We start from the raw sequence: 8,363 nt of genomic DNA, 5'->3' as shown, positions 1-8,363 counted from the left end.
TTTTGAGACTGCTTAATTCCTACTGGGTTGCCTTGTCCAGCCTCCATATGATAACTATCACCTTTTGTTATTGTATACTTTGTTTTTGGTAATGGTTGGTTATCATATTTTGGAGGCCTGTTCTTTTTTAAAAAGAAAACTGAGGGATATTGGATCGGAGAGAATAGGGAGATGTGAGGATCTAAGAGGAGTAGAATGACAATAAGCTGTCATTGGAATGTATTGTATGAGAGAAGAACCTATTTTCCATAAAAATGATTGAAGAAAAAGAAATCAGATGAAACAATGGTGCTTACCTCATGGTTTTCTAGGATCATGCATGAAGAACAGAGGATGGTATCACCGAGTTACTTAGGTCCCCTTCCTTAACTGAACTACTTTGCAAAATTGTTAGCAAATGAAAATATTATGTAGTTTGTTATTGTATGTATGTCTGAACATATGGGTATATATTGTGATATTCATATCAATATATTTGCAAGGTAAGTTTAAGTAAAAATCTTTGTATTGCCACTATAAGGAAATTTTCTTCTTGTAAAGGACTCTTATCAGGGCCTCCTTAATATCTCTGTTCCTCAGGCTGTAAATGAAGGGATTCAGCATGGGAGTCACCACTGTGTACATCATGGCCATGGCTGTCTCCTTTGCAGTGGAGTTGTTAGCTGATGAACATAGGTAGAGACCAATAATTGTCCCATAGAACAGTGAGACCACAGACAGGTGGGAGCCACAGGTGGAGAAGATCTTGTGGATAACTCGAATAGATGAAACCTTCAGAATTGAACAGACAATTTATACATAAGACACAATGATCAGTAAGAATGGGATGACAATAACAAGCCCTCCCATGATAAATGTCATTAGTTCATTAATATGAGTGTCAGAGCAGGCCAACTTGAGCAGGGCAGATATGTCACAGAAAAAGTGGGGGATCACATTGTCCTCACAGAATGACAATCTGGCCATGAGTATGGTGTGCATCTTGGCATTGAATGTGGACAGCACCCAGGACAGCACCACCAGACTCACACAGAGTTTGGGGCTTATGATAGTGGTGTAATGAAGGGGGAAACAGATGGCCACATAGCGGTCATAGGCCATGACCACAAGAAAGAAGCTCTCCATGTTTCCAAAAATTATTGTAAAGTTCATTTGTATCAGGCAACATGTGTAGGTGATGGACTGATTATGGTTCAGCATGATCTGCAGCAATTTGGGCATTGTGACAGAAGAGAAGCAGAGGTCAGAGAAGGACAAGTTGCTGAGGAAGAAGTACATGGGTGTGTGGAGATGGGAGTCCAGTAGACTGAGGATGATGATGATGAGGTTCCCCAGGACAGTGGTGAGGTACATGGCCAGGAACAGGGCATAGAACAGGTGCTGGTGCTCTTGGGGGATGGGCAGACCCAGGAGGATGAAGTGGGAGATGACAGTTTGGTTGTCCATTATCATTCTTCATCTCCAGAATCCTAATGAGAAAATATCGGTATCCCTTAAAATTTGAAGTATAAGTGAACATATAGTTAGGATATTTGTTTTTTCACAATGGATATGATAATAACATAGTAATCATAATCTCAAACTCCAAATGTCCATAATCATAACCATCAATGAATTTTTTCATCTTATCTAAAAAGGTTTCTATTTCCATCATTTTCTCGACAGCTGTATGCCATTTCTATGGAGATACGAAATAGACTATAGCTTCTCTCTCCTGCTCTCTGCTTAACTGTTATTTATAATTTGTAGTTTGCTTGATGTTATTTTCATAATGAATGTTCTTGAAGAATCTGGATAAATTTTATCATCATACTATCATATAAATGTCAAGAATATTGCACATACTCCTATGCCTTAGATTACCACTACAAAATCAGACATCCATATCTCTGTAACATACATATTTCTGCTTCACTGTTCACTAATTACCTTCCCTCCATTGCACACACAACAGGCATCAGACGCTCAGAAGCCAAAAGTGAATTTTATGTCTTCATGCTGTTGACTCCCAAAGCATTCCTCATTCTCCTACCTCCCCCGTATCCCATAGAGTAGTAAATGAAATTTATGTTTGAGTCACAAATCTGTAAATTTTGATCCTTTTATTTTTTCTTCTCTTGAACTGCTACCATGCATTATACAGAGTCTCCCCTTTATTATCCTCCCATTTCATCAATTCCTTCCTGTGAGATTTTATTCATATATGAGGGTGACATCTTGTCTTACTGGAATACAAAAGCAGACTGTTCATGTCTACATTCTTATGTCTACTGAGTCTTTTCTTCTCTTTCAAACTGCTGCATTTACATTGCTCATCCTAACAGAGTACTTCCGTCATCTCTTGTCTAATTTATTCTTCCTATTACCAGTGTTTCTCTTAAGACAAAAGCTCCTATCAGGGACACAAACGTTGTTTTATTATCTCACAGTGGCCAATGGTATATCCCCCTATGTTCTCACAGTGACACTTGCTTTTCTCTCTTCATCAGTGTTAGGGTTGGAACTCTCCACCTTCCACATTTCAGAGTTTCTCCTCCACTTCCCTATCACTTCCTCCCCTCTGTTTCTCCATTCATCTTCTTCATCCTCACTCATATATAATGGATATTACTTGGCACATACACAGCTAAATTTTCTCTATATCTCCATAAATGAGACCTTCAGCCTTTTTCCATACGCACTAATACTTTGGTCACTGCTTTAAGATACCTCACCATCATTTGTATACTATATGAATAAAAGATCTCATTTGCTCTCTTTCTGTTTGATTATTAATAATAATTCTTAATCTCCAACTAGGGCTATTACATGTCATGATGCTTGGATTTTACCAGTGAAGATTAGGTACCTGCTGCTCAAATTAATACTGATTTCTTCATATTTGGTTTCTAGCCATAAACAAAGGACATTGAGCTTATAATTCATGTTCCTAGAGAAGCTAAATAAGAAGATGAACCCAAAGAAAAACATATAGGCATCCTCCTGAATATTAACCTTCATCAGGCGATGAAAGGAGACAGAGACAGAGACCCACATTGGAGCACCGGACAGAAATCTCAAGGTCCAAATCAGGAGCAGAAGGAGACGAAGCACGAGCAAGGAACTCAGGACCGCGAGGGGTGCACCCACACACTGAGACAATGGGGATGTTCTATCGGGAACTCACCAAGGCCAGCTGGCCTGGGTCTGAAAAAGCATGGGATAAATTTGGACTAGCTGAACATAGAGGACAATGAGGAAGAATGGGAACTCAAGAACAATCGCAGTGGGTTTTTGATCCTACTGCACGTACTGGCTTTGGAGGAGCCTAGGCAGTTTGGATGCTCACCTTAGGAGACCTGGATAGAGGTGGGCGGTCCTTGGGCTTCCCACAGGTCAGGGAACCCTGATTGCTCTTAGAGCAGATGAGGGAGGGTGACTTGATCGGGGGAGGGGGAGGGAAATGGGAGGCGGTGGCGGGGAGGAGGCAGAAATCCTTAATAAATAAATAAATTAAAATAAAAATAAATAAATAAATAAATAAATAAATAAAACCTTAAAAAAAATACTGATTTCTTCAACTTCAACTGTAGAAAAATCCCCATTTACACAGAAAGACTGGACCACTTGACCCTAAACTGTACACTTCATAATGAGTGTCGAAGATCTAATGCGGCATTTCTGCAGTGTTAGGGTTAGTCAATTCCTTAGTAATACTGATGACTCCAAATCATATCCACATGCGTTAGTCCACAAAATGTCATTGATATTGATGCAGAAGACAGGACGGGAAGTTTTATGAATAATATAAAAAGGAATAACAAGTTTGATTGGAATTTTCACTTAAGTTATTCCTCAGATGTCTATATCATGTGTGATGGCTAATTTATGTATCAGGTGGTTGAAGCCTGATGCCAGTTTTGGAAAAAAACTACTTGATGTGGAGGTATTCTCTATTTTTTTTCAAGACAGAGTTTCTCAGTGTAACTATGCAGAGATTGTGTAAATGTGATTTAATATGTAGATCTTGAGTACCTAACATTTCATAACATGATGAGCTTCATGCAATCACATGAAGGAATTAGAAAAAAAGGACATTTCACAAAAGAAAAAAAATTACTTTTTTTTTTTTTGCTGAAGATACATCTCTAAAACCTACACTCTTTCACTCTTTCCTGGATGACAGTATTCTAGAAAGTTGTTCGAATGTTTTTCTAATCATATTCCCATTGTACAGTCTGTATCCTAAGTCATATGCATGAGTGGCCCCCTGACCTCATATGTCAGTTTTGATTCTGTGCAACACTGGTGAATGAACCTATCAAATGTCTCAAAGCTGACAACAGAGTAAATACATCAAGAGATTTATGGAACTTTCTCTGATATATACACCTATGATCTACTGCTTGTATATTCTCAGACTGACAATGTTTATCACAGCTGAGGGTTAGCATTACAGAGGGGGAAACCATGGAGGCAAAAGAAATCATGTACCATTTAAAAGATGCTCTCCTTATGTACCCAAGACCGGCCTCAAACATGCCGCACTCCTGCCTCTGCTTCCCAAGCACTGGCATCATAGGCATGTGCCACCATGCCCAGTGTCTCCTCCTCCTCTAAATAAACAGTGTCTTTGTGTTAGCATGTGAGCAAGGAACACAAACTGGAGAAATCACCTCAACAATTATCACTCATGGGCCAATGGACTTCATACCATCTTTAGATATTTAGCCCACTGTAGTGAAATGAAGAGCAAATAAAAATCCAGGTGATATTATTCTAACATTTGGTACAATTGCCTATCATCCTGTATTCTGTAGAAGCACTGAGTTGAAAAGTAGCTCCTCCTGTACTTTCATATGAGCACCTATACGATTTAATGTCTTTCTTGATGGACTACACTTAGCAGCAATCACAGATATTAGAACTAAGACACCGATTTGGGAAACTGTACAGATAAAACTAATCATTGTCTTGAGTACGACATTGTTCAGACTTTGTTAAGACCCCACAGGTGAAGGCATAGTAAATAACCATGGAACATTCCAGCAGTGACCTCCATCTCACAGTGCTGTTCTCATGTGGAAGTGGTGTGACACCAAGAGAAAATTACATAGTGTGTAATTGTAATGAGCCCATCCATATGAACTTGGTTATATGATTATCATGAAATAAATACATGTACAGTGTGGTGAAGTCCTAGGAGACAGAGAAGGAAGAATGTTATCATACCTGGAAAACTGTCCTACATCACACTGGAAATTCATATGAGATGACAGCAAGACAGCGGCTTATTTTCCTGAATGGACCTAGATCTGCTGAGGTTGAGTCAAATTTTCTGGTTTAAGATTCTGTTCACCTTTATTTTATTCCCATGCAAAGGAACTAATGGTGTCTATACTCATCCCTTTACCACATTTCTATTCACATCCCCCTGTGGCCATCATAGGGACTTAGGAGGCCTGCATCCCATAGGAGTCCAGATCCTGTATAACTCATTAAAGACATAATAATTACCCAGGATTTTTCTTGGACACTTTTCCCCCAGGGATCTCTAGTGGAGACCAATTATTATCACCTATCCCTCCTTTCTATATTTAGGGAAGGCAAAGTTTAAAAACATACAATTTAAGAACAACTTTTAAAAACATCTAAACAAATATCAGCAACAAGAAAGCCTCAAAAGACTGGAAACATGCAAACGTCTTACCTTTTCAGGCAATGTGTAGGGGTTTTGCTTCGCTGGAGCAGACTTTCCAAGGGGGAAAAGTGAAGAAGTGTGACTGTAAAACCACCCCAAATCATCAGGCATTATTCGTTTATGATGTAAAGTGTCTTACATAACAAAAGTTTACACAAGAAGCCCCTTGCAGTTTTGTATTTGGAGGATGGGTATTTGTAAGCTTAGCCTTTAATCTCTCTAGCCCATCCACAATAGTTTTTAAGCAGAGAGAGACAGTAGAAAACCACACACATTGGGAAGGTTCTCTAGGACATCATCTCAACAGCTATACAACCTTATGGAAATTTTTAAACTCCATCAGCCAAATTTCTTTGTGTAACAATATGTGAACAGTCAGGAATATGGCAAGCAGATGGCATGTTTAATGCATCCTTAGTCTAATAGGAAAACAATCCATATTCCTGTGCATGTCTGCTCATTTTGTCTTTATGAAAACCTTAATTGTACCTACTATGACCTGTGTCCCAACCCCTCTCCTTACATGTGAGGTTACTTTCCAATTCCATGTTCTATGAGGTCACCCTTCACCATGAGTCTGTAGGTGGCATTTAAAATTCCTTCCTTCATTACAATTTCATGGCTTGACAGTCATCATTTGGATGAAGTTCTGTCTGTGATAATGACACAGAAAATTTTAACCCCAGGGAATCTTGATCCTTATAGGTCTAACCTTTACTAACTCTTAGAGATTAAGAACTTGTTTTTGAATGTGGAAATAATAATTGGGATCTAAGGATATATCCAGGATTTTAAATAGTCTGCTGCCAATTTTGCTTTTATAGAAAAACCACATTTTCTTTGCTAATAAATTGGTTTCAATTACTCCAATAAGAATAATGCATCTACTCTCTGTGTTTTGGTTGAAACAAGAAGCAAAGAGATTGTATGGTAGGCTTAAGTTTTAGTTTATCATCCCTGAGTAATAAGATATTCACTTACATAAATATAACTAAAGATCCTTAGTACTTTCAGTGTCATTCAAAGCAATTTATGATGCATTTTAGAACCCATAATCCCCTAAAAAAGCCCTGTGTCCAGTCATACATATACTTACCTCAAAACGTCCACATGCAATTCCTTTGTACTTTTCTTTGTGCAGATTTTCTGTTCTTGATAATTTTTTTTAATTTATTTATTTATTAAGGATTTCTGCCTCCTCCCCGCCACCGCCTCCCATTTCCCTCCCCCTCCCCCGATCAAGTCACCCTCCCTCATCTGCTCTAAGAGCAATCAGGGTTCCCTGACCTGTGGGAAGCCCAAGGACCGCCCACCTCTATCCAGGTCTCCTAAGGTGAGCATCCAAACTGCTTAGGCTCCCCCAAAGCCAGTACGTGCAGTAGGATCAAAAACCCACTGCGATTGTTCTTGAGTTCTCAGTATTCCTTATTGTCCTCTATGTTCAGCTAGTCCGGATTTATCCCATGCTTTTTCAGACCCAGGCCAGCTGGCCTTGGTGAGTTCCCGATAGAACATCCCCATTGTCTCAGTGTGTGGGTGCGCCCCTCGCGGTCCTGAGTTCCTTGCTCGTGCTTCGTCTCCTTCTGCTCCTGATTTGGACCTTGAGATTTCTGTCCCGTGCTCCTCTGTCTCTGTCTCCTTTCATCGCCTGATGAAGGTTAATATTCATGAGGATGCCTATGTGTTTGTCTTTGGGTTCACCTTCTTACTTAGCTTCTCTAGGAACATGCATTATAAGCCTTTATTTATGTCCTTTATTTATGGCTAGAAACCAAATATGAGTGAGTACATCCCATGTTCCTCTTTTTGGGTCTGGCTTACCTCACTCAGGATAGTGTTTTCTATTTCCATCCATTTGTATGCAAAATTCAAGAAGTCCTTGTTTTTTACTGCTGAGTAATACTCTAATATGTATATATTCCATACTTTCTTCATCCATTCTTCCGTTGAAGGGCATCTAGGTTGTTTCCAGGTTCTGGCTATCACAAACAATGCTGCCATGAACATAGTTGAGCATATACTTTTGTTGTATGATAGGGCCTCTCTTGGGTATATTCCCAAGAGTGGTATTGCTGGATCCAGGGGTAGGTTGATCCCGAATTTCCTGAGAAACCGAAACACTGCTTTCCAGAGTGGTTGCACAAGTTTGCATTCCCACCAGCAATGGGTGAGTGTCCCCCTTTCTCCACAACCTCTCCAGCAAAGGCTATCATTGGTGTTTTTTATTTTAGCCATTCTGACAGGTGTAAGATGGTATCTTAAAGTTGTCTTGATTTGCATTTCCCTGATCGCTAGGGAAGTTGAGCATGACCTTAAGTGTCTTTTGGCCATTTGAAGTTCTTCTGTTGAGAATTCTCTGTTCAGCTCAGTGCCCCATTTTATAATTGGATTGATTAGCCTTTTACGGTCTAGTTTCTTGATTTCTTTATATATTTTGGAGATCAGACCTTTGTCAGTTGCGGGGTTGGTGAAAATCTTCTCCCAGTAAGTGGGTTGCCTTTTTGTCTTAGTGACAGTGTCCTTTGCTTTACAGAAGCTTCTCAGCCTCAGGAGGTCCCATTTATTCAATGATGCCCTTAGTGTCTGTGCTGCTGGGGTTATACATAGAAAGTGGTCTCCTGTGCCCATGTGCTGTAGAGTACTTCCCACTTCCTCTTCTATCAGGTTCAGTGTGTTCGGACTG

At 39.7% G+C, this 8,363-nt stretch overlaps 1 pseudogene; it reads right to left on the bottom strand.

Annotated features, from left to right (window-relative positions):
• Positions 1-513: 513 nt before the first annotated feature.
• LOC142831952 (olfactory receptor 1468-like) lies at positions 514-1,452 on the bottom strand (annotated as a pseudogene).
• Positions 1,453-8,363: the final 6,911 nt, after the last annotated feature.

This window comes from Microtus pennsylvanicus, chromosome 11 (genome assembly GCF_037038515.1).
Source record: "Microtus pennsylvanicus isolate mMicPen1 chromosome 11, mMicPen1.hap1, whole genome shotgun sequence".
NCBI lineage: Eukaryota > Metazoa > Chordata > Mammalia > Rodentia > Cricetidae > Microtus > Microtus pennsylvanicus.
The sequence above is the reverse complement of the archived record's forward strand: the minus strand, read 5'-3'. Positions and strand labels throughout refer to the sequence as shown.